The sequence below is a fragment of the Mauremys mutica genome, chromosome 5 (genome assembly GCF_020497125.1).
Source record: "Mauremys mutica isolate MM-2020 ecotype Southern chromosome 5, ASM2049712v1, whole genome shotgun sequence".
Classification (NCBI taxonomy): domain Eukaryota; kingdom Metazoa; phylum Chordata; order Testudines; family Geoemydidae; genus Mauremys; species Mauremys mutica.
The window spans coordinates 137,487,506-137,501,929 of NC_059076.1; the positions used below are offsets into that span (position 1 = coordinate 137,487,506).

At 48.1% G+C, this 14,424-nt stretch overlaps 1 protein-coding gene across 3 annotated transcripts in view; it reads right to left on the reverse strand.

Moving 5' to 3' along the window:
* Positions 1-14,424, reverse strand: part of LOC123370720 — a 168,965-nt gene that overhangs the window by 81,841 nt on the left and 72,700 nt on the right. The gene's annotated exons all lie outside the window — the stretch shown is intronic.

Here is a 14,424-nt window from a genome sequence, read left to right on the forward strand (position 1 = left end):
CAACCTTTCAGTATCTTTCCTTGGGCCGCTTCCCTGTGGCCCCCCACACCCTCTTTGCCCTTGCCTCAGCCTGCAGATCCCTGCAGCCTGCCAGGAGCTGCCTTTAGCTACCCGGGTCTCTGCCGCCAGCACTGCTCTGTCCGAGGTGCTGGCTACCTTCAGCCTGCAAGGCAGGCAGTCCTCCTCGCTCTTCAAGCACCAGGGAGTGACTGAAGCTGCTCTGCAGCCCTTCTTATATGGGCCAGCCCTGCCCTGATTGGTGCTCCTCACAGCCCCTCTCTGAGTGGCTGCCTCCTGCGCAGCCTCCCTAGGGCTCTATTAAACCCCTTAGATCCCAGTGTGGGTCAGGCGCCCCATCACAGATTAATCAAGGGACATACTAGCTCGTCTCTCTCTCTCTCTCTCTCTCTCTCTCTCTCAGGTGCCTGTGGGTCTTTCCTGTACCTTTGACTTTGTTGGGTGGAAAAGTTGAAAGCCATTTCTCTAATCAGAGACATTTGGGAATGGAGAAGGCCCAGCAGGTCACCCAGTCCCAGCCCCCATTGCTGGGGCAAGATTGTTTCATACAGTATGTTTTCTAGCGCTGTGTAATGTAATGTGCTTTGATGTTACCACATGGAACGTCCTACTCATGAAAATATCACCAGAGGTTGCAGAGCCGATTATTTCAGGAGGTGTCAGGAGTGTCCCTGGGCTCCCTGCTCAGTCCCCGGGCCATGTGCATAAGACAAATGGCCTTCATTGGGCTGTTGCCCCCTTTAGTCAGGGTGCCATCTTCAGCAGTCGCACCCCAGCAACAACAAGCCGGATACCGTTTGCAAATCACCATGGCAGGCCCAGGTTCGGCCTACCTTTCTTCAGGGAATGTCTGGCAGATGGAGGTGTCTCAGAAAGTCCCTGTTCCCAGTCAGGCGTCTCTCGGAGGGAAAGCTGGGGCTCTGCTCTCCTTCCCAGTCAGCCCTCATCCAAACTGGGCTCTCCCTCTTTTAACACCTCCCTCCAAGCCTGATGCCAGAGGAGTGGGGTGGGTCTGCCCAAGCCCTCAGCAGCTCATTAACCCTTTCCCGGGGGTTGTGCCCTCCATCACATGGGCACAATGGACCAAAGTCTTCTCATTTGCACCCTCAAAACACCACACAAGCCAATGGGGGTGGGGCCGAGAGGTTTGGAGGGTGGGGGGCTCCAGACTGGGGCAGGGGGTTGCAGTGTGGGAGGGGGTATGGACTCTGGACTGGGGGTGTAGGCTCCAGGGTGGAGCCAGAAATGAGGGGTTCAGGCTTTGGGAAGGGGTTCCAAGCTGGGGCAGGGGGTTGGGGAGCAGGAGGGGTGAGAGCTCTGGCTGTTGGTGCAGGCTCTGGGGATGAGGGGGTTGGGGTACAGGAGGGGGCTCAGGGCTAGGGTAGGGGGTTGGGGCACAGGAGGGGGTTTGAGATGAGGGCTCCTGGCGGCAATGACCTCCGGCAGCCTACTGGGATTTACCGGGAACGGAGGACATCTGCTCAGCTCCCGGGAAGTGGCCGGCATGTCCCTCCAGCTCCTAGGCAGAGGGGCAATCAGGGGGCTCCGCATCATGCCCTCACCTGCAGGCGCCCGCTGGCCGCCAGTGGGAGCCACATGGAGCCAGGCATGGAGGCTGCCTGCCCCACTGGTGCTGCAGCCAACCAGACCTTTAGCGGCTGTGCTGACTGAAGCTTTTTGACCAGGCATTCCAGTCGAAAACTGGATACCCAGCAGCCCTAATTATGCCTCTGAGCATGGGATAGATGTCCTCCCAGTTAGTATTTTTAGGCCTGTGATGGAAACACATTTGGTTCAATCAGCTGTGAAGGGTGGTGTCCAGTCCTTGGTTGGGAAAGACGGTCACTGGTGCAGGAAAGGGAAATAAAGAGTAAATTAGAAGATAATATACCCCTAAGATGGGTATGGAGCTCATCAGGAAGCATGAGCCTGTAGTTCTCCCAGCGCTCAGCTAGCTAGCCACATCCCAGCAGTAATACAGTGACACTGCTCAGAGCCCATGGGTGTTAGCGAGAGCCTTTCCATTGACATCAGTGAGCTTTGGATCAGGCCCTGTAGGAACCAACCTAACCACATGCCTCCCAGTGGCACCAACACGCCCAGGCGGGTATTTCATGCCTGTGTCTCACCATCTTCTGAATACATCACCAGAGGGGGTTGTGCGGGGTCCCTGCGGAAAGATACGAACTCACCAGTTGTCACGGTTACAGCGTGACGTTACTGCGGGGAGTAATCTGAGCTCTATGTAACACGTAGGATGCAGGGTTCCAAAACGGTTGAGGTGAAACTTGTCACCAATCGACATGGAAACAATGGACATCCACGGAACCTGCCCTGTGTTCACTGTCTGGACTAGGTGTGGGTCTGAGGATTTACAAAGAAAAGAATCCACCAGAAAGTATCTGAACGGGGACCCCCACCCCCAGTAAAAGCCAAAGGTCTGTAACTGTCCCCACGGTAAGAGCCAATAGTCTGTAACTGTATAAGAGAAGAGGGAAGGGCACAAGATTCGATCCATGATGGAGGAGACTCTATGCTACTGGGAGTGTCTCATGAAAGGTGGATTGCAGCTTTCTGGGCTGGACAAGCTCTGTAAGGACTGGCCGTTGGGTAATACTTTGCTAGACAGGAAAGTAACTTGTTAAGATTTGTTTTACCTGTAACCTCATGTTTCCAAATCTTTATGGTTGCTTGTATAGGAATCTCTAGCTCAAGCTCCGTTAAATACACCCCACTTTGCTTTTACTACAGACACATCTAGGGGCCTTGTGCTAAGAAGAGTGTTGAACTGAGGCGAAGCCAGTGAATGGGGCGCATCACTTCCCTGGAACCAGTGGATTGGTGGACATTGCGGGTGTCCAGGAGATGAGAGACTGGGCACTCGTGTGTAACAAAGTGTGGTGTGTAAATGGCTAGCCAGCCTGCAGAGAAAACATGCGGGGCTTGAGGAGCCCAGAGCGGAGCGCTTGTGTTACCAGAAGTTGGGGAGGGTTACCCCTGATGGGCACAGACAAGGCGCCCTCTGGCTGTGAGCAGATGATAGCAATTCACCCCAGACACTTGAATTAATCCAGAATAGTGTCACAAGCCCCCGGTTACCTTTTGTTTTGGTGTCCCTACCCCCAGTACTTGCCATAGAGAGAAAGCCAAGAGCTGCTAGCCCTGACGGCTAAGGAGCTGCAGGTGCACCCCACAGGGAGACCAGAGGGAAGCAGTAAGAGGCAGAGGATGGTGCGGTGAGAGCAAGTCAAGACAGATGCTGTGTCTGCATCCTGCCCCATGGTCAGCTCTGGCTCTGAAGAGGACCTTGGAGCAGTGCCTTGTCTAATGCTCTAGATTGACAGCAGAAGAAACAGCAGCAAATGGAGCCATGTTCATCGTCTCTCAATTGCTCCCCGTCAGAGTTGCTCAGCTGAGAATCAAATGGCCGGCTCTGAGGCTGACACTCTCATGTGTTACACCAGGGCAAAACTGGAGTGACTCCATTGAAGTCGATGGTGTTTAACCAGCATGAAAAATGGATTAACCCAAAGGCGAGAAAAAGGCTTTTTCCCTGGCATGTGAAATCTAAGCCACATTTATCGTGCCAGTCACAAAATCACCGGTAAGGAAGATGCCATCATTAAATGTCAGGCAACAATTGCATTGGCAATGCTCTAAAGCCAGGCGCAACGGACTACAGCTCTCTCTCCCCCAGTGTTGCAGAGACCATGTGGCTAATGGTAATAAAAAAAACCCAAAAAAACCCCACTTCCTTTGCATCAATAAAGCAAACAGATTTTTGGAGTTGCAAGGTGCCAGTTGGATGCTCTCAAACCTTGAAGGTTTTCGCAGTAAGAGGCCTTCACGGGAGACGGCGAGTTTGTGACTTGATAAACATTTACAAAGGAGAAGTTGAAGAAAGTACAAATGAGTTTCACCGCGGTTTTAATGACTGTAATTTTCTCTCGTAATGGTAATTTCTGTAATTAATGGCTGTGTTTTTCTAGAGTGGCGGTATTTGGGGATGACACAAAATGAGAAAGTGTTTTTGTTTCAGTGACAAAAGGAGCAGATTAGCTGGTTGAATGCTGATGGAACATGTCTGATGGGGAGAATGGGGGGGGAAGGGGAAAGGACAGATAGCAATTTTTTCATTATTGTTTGTTTGCTGTACTATCCGTACTTTAAGGGAACTAATGGCAGCATTAGTAATAAGTGCTGAAGGCCTCCAACTTGCGTTGTAGTCAATGGATATGTGCTGTGCTCAGGACCGTGCAGGACTGGATCCATAGGATTTACATCTGGCATGTGCTTCATTGGGTAGGCCATGCCTTAGAGGAAGGTACTAGACAGGGATTCCACGGATCATGGGTCTGCCCCAGCCTCTATGGTTGACCGCTTAATCTTTCTGTGCCTTATCACTTTTCACAGATGAGGCGCTAATAATACTCCTCTGTCTGCCTTTTTTATTTAAACTGTAAGCTCGTCAAGGGAAGCAGTGGTTCTTACTATGCGTTTGAACCGAATCTAGCACAATAGGGCGCCGTCTCAAGTCTTCACTTAAAAGAGAAAACTCCATACTGCGTTATACTAAAAATTAAAATGGTTACAATGTTGTGGATTGGACAAAACATCATTGAAGCCGGTGGGGGTAACCACCACCCTTCATTTAAGATCGCTGTAAGAAACAGTTAAGCTCCTTGTCAGCAACCCACGTCTAAACAAAGGCATATGCAAGTCCACCTTGGAATCAGACCTATGCGGGTGGAGGGCTTTGCCGGATGCTGATATGAGCGGGTGGAGGCTACGGGGGAAGACAAGCAGAGAAGCACACGGGAAAACATCAGTGAAGCAAACAACAGACCCAGCCTGGATAAGCACAAGAGTTTGGCGCCCCCTGGAACTCGGCACCCACAGTGACCATCTTCCTGGCCCACCTCTAGAACCAACCCGATTTTGTTCTATTATGACATGCACCTGACAGGAGTTATCTTCCTAGAGTCAATCAACTAGCAACTCCCTGAACGTTTTCAGTCGAAATTAACTTGTCTCAAAAGACCGACTTACGTTAGCATTTCCCAGACTAGAGGAAGGAAGATAATGAAGTCCAGGTTTCACCTGAAACCTTTCCAGAGAGAAACAATGATCTCATACTTGCCCGGTCCCAGGGAGCCATTTACTCACAGACTTTTCTTTGTTAACACAGAGAACCCTGGGAGTCTCTGGATTTAAGATGATAAATCCCATATTTTATATCAGAAGATGGCTTTGAGCATTGAAGTCAGTGGTAAAGCAAAGAGCCTGCCTGTCTAAAGTTCTTATATGCCCCTTCTCACCATAGTAATCTGAACACCTAAAATGTTAACGGTGCCTCTTTGAAACATCTGCAGTCAATGCTGATGAAACAAAATCCCTCCCTTACATCAGTGATATTGCTCCTGAATAACACTGGTGTGAGTAAAAAGAACTCATGTTCTGTAACTCACTGGGTTTCGAGAAGCAACTATATGCAGAAAGACTTAATTTGAAATCTTATCATGAAATATTCAACACAACTAGTGTCCAGAAACATCTGTCACTGTGTGTGTGTTAGTCACTGACTGGGGTGCACTGGCTGATGGCACAATTAACTGGGTGACAGGCCAGCACCTGGCACAATGGGGCCCTGGGCTCATGAGTAATTAATAACAATTGTATCTCTCTAATAACTGATCTTTGACACTGAGATGCAAACCTCTGAAATGGATTTTTAAATCTACAGTGACTAAATTCCACCTTGTGTCCTATTTTGGCGAAAGGATCAGAGGGAGCAGACAATGATTGTGCTGTAGGAATGATTAGCCCCTGGGAAAGAATCCACCACAGTGTTCTTGGTTTTTTTACTTTAAATTCTGACGTTTTAGAGCAGCAGTGCATCTCTTCTCTCAACCCCTCCCCTCAGGAACTGCTACCAACCTGCGCAAAGGTGGCGAATAAAGTTAAGATAACTTCTTACAACAACAGACTACAAGGAAGGGAATTTCCAGCACATTCAGATAAAAATGGACAATGATGCATAGCTGCAAACCCAGCCTGTTAAACTCCTCCAAAGGAGGTCAAGTTTGCATGAAGCTGGAATCACCTGCCTCGTAGGCTGGCGAACTGAGCTGCTGAAACACGGAGCAGTGGCAGCCGGTGCATCCTAAATTATGCCAGGGAACTAGTCAGGCAGACAGCCCACCCAGAATCAGGCATGCACAAAGATAACTTAAAGTCACCTTGTCCCACTCCATCTAGATTGCATTGTGCACAGCCCATGCACAGCCAAGATCCGGGCATGAAAATCAGGCCCTATGTGTATGAGATCCCCAGATCAGGTGCACTCAAGAGGTTCAGAACTGAATCTGGACCCCAAAGAGTCCAAGATGGGCAGCACGGAGGCCCAGTCGCTGAGGCTTATTTGTTCAAATAAAACTGTGTAAGGTAGTTAAACAACTAGAGTATAGCGAGAAGAGGGGCGCCTTGCGAACTGGGATGCGGGAGCCCTCTGCCCCACCAGGCTTGACCCAGACTGCCTTCTGTTGCGGTATTCCCAGGCATTGGGTAATATCCCTATCAACCAGTAAGAGAGTGGCAAAAAAAAAAAAAAAAGAAGTGGGTAAACTAACCCACACTAAACTCCATATTCCCAAAATGAGAAGTGGGTAAACTCAGTTTACCCTTGACTGCACTACTGCTTTAAACAGTCTGTGAACTCCCTAGAGGTCCTCAATGCACTCGGTCTTAGAAAGCAGCTGGAGAAGCAGTGTACATATGGAGCTAGGCCTTGGATGGCGCATGTGCCTAACGAACGTGGTCGTTAGCCCCTGCTGTGCCCGTGTGGTTTCGTCATGCCATTGTTATTGCATTGAGGGCAATGGCCACAAATATAAAAGCCCACTGGCCAACTCCTCAGCTGGTGCAAATCAGCGCCGTTCCACTGCAGTCAGTGCAGGCCCACTGATTGACACCAGCTGGGGTTCTGGGGCATGCATCTTGTGCTTCTTTCCTGCTTCAAGCAGCCCAGTCCACCGTCAGGTCCTCGGCTCTTGTTTTTCCTGGCAACAAGATGGATAGTGGCCATTAACCGTGGCTTCCGCTGCTCCGAATGGGCATGGGGAGCACTGTGAAACCAGCGAACATGAAAGCTAGTTTTCATCACGCTTGCCGTGTGCAGGGCTGAGGCGGGAGAACAAGACCGTGGCACGATGGCTGTAAAGATGATTTGTCTCTAGTCCTTCCTGGGTTATATGACCTGCTCGCCTGGCTGTAACTGTTCCTGTTCCCCTTAGGCTGCAGAGGTCTGCAGTCAAAGCTTGATGGGGAAGACAGTATCGAGGCAGTTTATACGCTCCTTCCATTCAGGCTGTCTGTTTTCACTCATCCCTACCCCTTCCTGTAATTTGAGAAGCGTCTAATTTCATTGCCCCCAGTGTTATCTCACTGTGGAAGGGGGGCCCAGCCCAGAGCCAGCAGGTGCCATGAGGATGTGTGATGTCCTGTTCAGATACATTCATGTCCAAGGAATGTAGCCATCTCTGGGGTGGAACACAGAAGCTATTTAACAGCATCCCAAAGCACTATGTGACAGCGTAGGACAAAAAGTGAAGACATAGGAGAATGAAGATATAAGACAATATGATCCAGTATAACGTTTCTCAAACTGGGGGTCCCAACCCAAAAGGGGAACGCAAGGCTATTGTAGGGGGGGTCATGAGATTAGGGTTACCATACGTCCAGATTTTCCCAGACATGACCTTCTTTTTGGTCCTCCGATCTCCGTCCAGGTGGATTTTTGAAATATGAACAAATGTCTGTGATTTGGTATTGCCACCTTTACTTCTGCACTGCCTTCAGAGCCGGGTTGCCAGAGGGCGAGTGTGGAGAAGGATTTAAGGGTCTGCCTCAGTTCCCTGGAGCCACGACCAAAAAGATTGCATGCTTCAAAACAGCAGCACCCCCGGCATTAAGTGTCCAGAAACTTGTTTGCACGTAGCTCTGTATAAAGTCACAATCCTTGGACAACATTAGGATTATTACCACAAATTGGACAATGTTATGGTTATTGCCACAATCACTCGAGAAGGCTTCCAGTTCCCCAAACTCTATCCCGTTGTCTATTTTTTTCCCCAGAAAATGTGTTTCTTGATTGTCCACGTATTTATTCCTGAAAACTGTTGCTTTACACTTTTTGAAAGGCTTCAGCACCTTTGACAGCAGGGCTAACGATTACATGCTTCATTTAGTGCTCCGATGAATATGCACGGTAATTTGCTATCACTTTTTTATGGGGGGTCATCACACCCTGAAATATTTTCAAAGGGGTGACCAGCAAAAAATAAAAAAAGTCTGAGAACCCCCTGCTCTAGTAAATAGGGCAGTGGAGACAGAGTCAGGAGACCTCGGTTCTAATTCTGGTTCTGCTATGTAACCTTGGACAAACTGCGGCACTGCTCTGTACCAGTTATCTATAGCAACTGTTAGATCGTCAGGGCAGAAACACTCCCTAATTATGTGTCTGTAAAGCACCCAGCCACAATGGGGCCCTGATCTCAGCTGAAGCCTCTGGATGCTACCACAATACAAATAAGAAATAACTTTTGAATCAAATGGTTCAGCCTTTTTCTGTATGCACCATAAGATGTCAGAAAGCCGGTTTTTCCCTTTTGTTCACCTGTAACACTCACACATGCGGGGGGGAGGGAGAGGAGGGATTAATGTCAGTGCAGCCAATCGCCCTCTGCACTACAAGGAATGCTTTTGGTTGCAAATATAAATGCTACTTCCTGCACACGATGCACAAACTATCATTTAAAAAAGGTTTACATTAGCATTGGAAGTTGGGCACACCGTCTAGCGGAGAAAATAACAGCAATTACCCACAGAAATAGCTTTCCAAGTCTCTCCCCGCCTGCTTTCTGCATGAGCAGTTAGACTCAGAGAAATTAGAGATGGGCGGAAGAAAGATCTTATTAGAGTATCTACTTCATCGCACTGCTAGCACAGGATTGTCCCCTACCATATGTTTTCTAGTAGGGCTGATTGGGTATTTTTCAGCAAAACTTGTTTGTCAGAAATTAAAACTTTTTCTGGAATTGTGTCAGTTTTGATTAAACTTTCTTGGGTCCAAGATGGGATTTCTGGTCAACAGGAGAGTGAGACAGACTGACCCTAGAATAGCCAATCACCCAGGGGTTTGGACCCTCCCCTGGGAAGTGGAAGACACAAGGTCAAGTCTCTACTCCAGGAGTAGGCAACCTATGGCACATGTGCCGAAGGCGGCACGCAAGCTGATTTTCAGTGGGACTCACACTGCCCAGGTCCTGGCCAACAGTCTGGGGGGCTCTGCATTTTAATTTAATTTTAAATGAAGCTTCTTCAACATTTTAAAAACCTTATTTACTTTACATACAACAATAGTTTAGTTATATATTATAGACATATAGAAAGAGACCTTCTAAAAATGTTCAAATGTATTACCGGCACTCCAAACCTTAAATTAGAGTGAATAAATGAAGACTTGGCACAGCACATCTGAAAAGTTGCCGACCCCTTGAGTCTACTCCAAATTGGGCAGGGCAGGGGCTTGAACCTGGCTCCTTCCACCTCCCAGGGGAGTGCCCAGACTGCTGGGGTGGACCTCAAAAACATTCAGAAGTTCTAAATTTTGTTCCAATGCAAAACAAAAACAAATCTCAAATTTCTCACAAAACAGATTTCTTGTTCTCCAGGCAGCCCTATTTTCTAGTGCTTTGACCTGTCTAGATGTAAATATCTTGAGTGAAGGAGCTCCTCACCCACCCTCCACATATGCTCAGTTAAATTTGGTTAGGCTTGTAGTTAGATTTATGCACATGTAAAATCTTTCCTTTGACACCTGGAGCTGAAGATGCCATGGGCTCAAGGCAACCAGCTCCCACATGATCAGCTTCTTTGCCAAAGAACCTTATTCCTGGGAGCTGCGGTGACTAGCCGCTGACCTAGACAGGGACAAAAATTCCATGTGCTTCTTATAAGCATAACACCAGTGCCATTTATACCCCGTGCCAGGAAGTGACAACAGAAGATGCTGCAGGATCAGGACCAAGGGAGTGGAATCTGGCTCCTGGCCTTCAGAAGCAAGGCAGATATCAGGTGAGCCCAAGGAGAGTGGTAAGGAAAGGGAGTCCCGGTCTCCCCACCCACCGCCAACTCCCTCCAGGGTCTCATTCCACAGCACTTGAGCCTCCAGCAAACAGATCTCTGCAACACGAAGCAGCTTTGACAGTGAAACCCTGTAATATTCTTTCTAAAGGTCACCATCTAGCGAACTGGGCTCCTTCTATCTACTTATCGGCTCCTTACTCCAACCAGCTTAAAAAGAAACTTTCCACAGTGAATTAAAGTTTAACAGCATGCTGTTTCGCGATAAGCACGTTCTGTGGGCCTCAGACACTCTCTGTTACTGAAATCTCTGATAACTGCACACCTCCTCGGTGAAAGGAAGGCATTATCCATGGTTATCATAATGCACCTTCGCCTCAATCTAGACACAGACACGACGCTTTGTACAAACAGATTCCTCGGAGACAGTTTCTATTTGCCGCATGCCTGACCAAAGTTCAGCTAATTCAGTGTCGATTTTAAACAAGGGTATTTGCATATTCTTTGAATCCCATTAATAACAGTAATGTTATTACTGTTAACAATCTGATTTTTCCACGCTGCCTCTGACCTTCCCAATCCTCATTCAATAAGCCATCACCCTGTCGCTCAGATCCCTTTTAGGAAATCACTTCTGCTGTGTCATCCACCTGGCCATGATACACATTACAGGCAGAACTGGGAGTCCCCCCTACAGTTAAGGATTCCCAGCATTTCTCATTGAAAGGTCCTGGTTTCAAGGTCTTATAACATCAGGGTGAAGTTTTCCACGCCCCGTGTCTGCCTGGGGCTGAATTGTTTTGCAAAGTTTCAGCCAAAATGGTTCAGCCATTTCTGAGAAGGAGATTCAGGAAAGTTACATTATTTTGACCATGTTAAAAGTTTTCTTGAGAAACCCCAGTGCTTTGGAGCAGGGGCTTGAAATTTGTGCTGGGGTTGGGGAGGTCTTCCTGGTGTCAAAGCCGTGCAATTCATTCAGGCTACCAATAATATCACTGTAATTGAATCGGGGGCTGGAATAAGGCATACACACTATAGGCTTATGCCAAGGGCTCTTGGATCCACCTGATGATGTCAAAATATCAACTTTCTATTCTTTTCTCTTCCCATCACTATGACCTCTGAGCCCCTGTCTGTGAAAACAAATGGTGTTCCTAGCCCTTGTGGATGCAAAGAAAGCTCCAAACATGTGACCTGAGTGTAAACGATGCAGCGACATCTGCCTGAGCTTGCAGAGAGCCTGAGCCAAGAGCTCTGAGAGGGAGGAACAGTCTTGTTCACCCGACTGGATTGTTGACTCTCAGCACTGCTGCTCAGGGGGTCCCCAGCAACACCATTCCAGCAGAGGACTCTGCATGCTGGGCCCTCGCTAATGCCACACCTCATAGAACTGGCATGGGAAGGGAGGGACACAGTGGTCAGAGGGAGCCAAGTCCTCCTTTGTCCAGGATGGACCCCATCCCCACTGAAGGTAGGGAGCAGGGGGGGGCCTCCTGGACAAAGAGATGAAGTTGAGTCAGTAGCTGGTGTCACCTCAAGGAAGGCAGGACCAGGGCCAGCCCACAACATTTTGGCACATGAGGCGGGGAGCTCAAATGACGCCCCCATGCCCCCTCGCTTGGGCCAAAACTTTGAAAAGTCTCAATTCCGCCTTCTTCCTGTTCTACTCCTCTCATGGTACTTCTCTGCTAGCTACCCCAATAAAGGAGAACTACCAACTTAAACTGCTTTGTTCAACAATTTTAAGTAACACGTAACTTTCAAACGCCTGAACAGCAAATGTAACTTTTCTTGTCTGCATAGTAAACACTGGCATTTTTATCTATTTGAATAATCAAAGTGGTGCTTTCCGTGCCTTCTTGGTTACAAAGATTTGAACCGCTTCCTGAAGGTCCACAGTCTGGGCCAGCTTATGCTCTATTGAGATGGTTGCAAGGCTGACCAGCCTCTCCTGTGTCATTGTGGAGCGTAGATGTGTTTTTATTAACTTCAGTTTGGAGAAGCTGCGTTCTCCACTGGCAACTGTTACAGGAAGTGTTAGAAGTATGCGCAGAGCAACAAAAGCATTTGGAAAGAGGGTGGTCATCTTATTTGTGCACATATATTCCAGAACAGCCTTTGGAGTTGATCCTGCTGAAATGTATCTTGAAAGGGCTTTCAGTTCATCACCTAAATCACTCGCATCAATATCACGCATGTCATCATGTGTCAACACTGTCTCTAGTGCCCTGCATTGCTGGTGTATAGTGAGGAGTTTTGGAATATCATTCAACATCCCAAATATACTGCTGAGTTCCTTGAGCTGCATGAAAGGTTCTTCAGCTGACTGTATTGCACAATCTAGCACCTGGTTAAAGAATTCAACTTTGAATTGTTGTTTGGGGTCTCTTATGGGATTATCCTGTGCCTCATAATCAAAATGTCTTCTTTTTTGGTGACTCTTGTATTCTTGAATGGGTGGGAAAATAGCTTCTGTGCACTCTTCAGAACATTTTGAAATCCCTTATCTGACCAGTAAGCAGGGGCGGCTCCAGGCCCCAGCATGCCAAGCGCGTGCTTGGGGCGGCATGCCGCGGGGGGCGCTCTGCCGGTCGCCGGGAGGGCAGCAGGCGGCTCCAGTGGACCTCCCGCAGGCATGCCTGTGGAGGGTCCGCTGGTCCCACGGCTCCGGTGGAGCATCCGCAGGCATGCCTGCGGGAGGTCCACCGGAGCCGCGAGACCAGCGGACCCTCCGCAGGCACGTCTTGTGGGAGGTCCACCGGAGCTGCGGGACCGGCGACCGGCAGAGCGCCCCCTGCGGCGTACCGCCGTGCTTGGGGCAGCGAAATGGCTAGAGCTGCCCCTGCCAGTAAGACTGTAGGTATGACTTTGCTTTGTCCAGTTGTTCCATTGCTCCAGCTATATCAAGGTCAACACCTTAGATTCTCTTGTTTACAACATTTATTTCAAACAGTATGTCATGCCACATCACTAAGCCACACAGAAATTTGAAGTTATGTATGTTTCTGGTGATTCCACTTCCCTCTGTCACTGTTCTCCCACAAACAGTTCCTGTCATAGCATTACCCTCCATAATGGCAACTATGGCATCATCTATCTTCCCAATTTGGTGTTTGATAGGCTTTATTGCCTCCACTCAACCTTCCCATCGTGTGACACACAGAGGTTTCAGTGTCAGAGAGGATGTTCCCAGATGTTGCTTCAAAATTTGCCATTGATGAGTTGATGCAGAGAAAAATACATAGATGCTTTGAATGACATTAAAAAATTCAGCAGCCTCACTAGAAGCTGATGCTGCATCACTGACCACCAAGTTCAATGAATGAGAACTGCATGGGACAAAAAAAGCTTGAGGGTTTAACTCTTGGATCTGTGTCTGCACTCCTCTGTTCTTTCCTCTCATGTTGGCACCATTATCGTAGCCCTGACCTCTCATGTCAGCTATCGCAATTCCTGTATCTTCCAGCTCCTGTAGTATCATCGATGTCAATAAATTCTAGAAAATGCTCTCTGACAGTCACCATTGCAGGGACATTTTCACTAGGTTCTGCTGTTGTTACAAAATGCACCATTAAAGTCATTTGTTCTGTATGGCTGATGTTAGGTGTGCAGTCCAGAGTAACAGAGTAATATCTTGCTGACTTCAGATCTGCCACAATCTTCTATTTGACTTTTGTTGCCAGTAACTGTATGTTCTCGTTTTGAATTGTTTTTCCAAGGTAGTGGTCTGTGTACATTTCTTGGGTGGTGACTCTTCTTAGATGCTCCTGGAGTACAGCATCAAACTCAGCCATCAGCTCCACAATTTTAAGGAACTTTCCATTATTTGGCACATACAGCTGATCTGAAGTGCCACACAATGCTAGGTTTTGGGTAGCAAGCATTCTCACAATGGCAATGAGCCTTTTCAGATCATTTTGCCAGTAAAGAGACTGATGCAATCTTCTCTTGATGCTGATCATCTATGGTGGCCTTTAACCTTAGTCTCATCTCAAGCTCTTTCCACCTATGGAATGTTCTCTGGTGATTTGCTGCCTTCTCATGGCATGCCAGATTTCTAGCCAGATTTTTCCAGTCCTTTGTTCCTGTAGACTCCAATGTGGCTGGAACATTAGACTGGAAGAGTTTGTAACAAAAACAGTATGCAGCATTCTGGGTTTTTGAGTACATAAGCCATGGCCTCTCCACTTTGTCACCATTGGGGATTTCATGCCGGTAATGTGTTGGATGGAAACTTCTATTTTCATTGTCTTTGGGGAACAT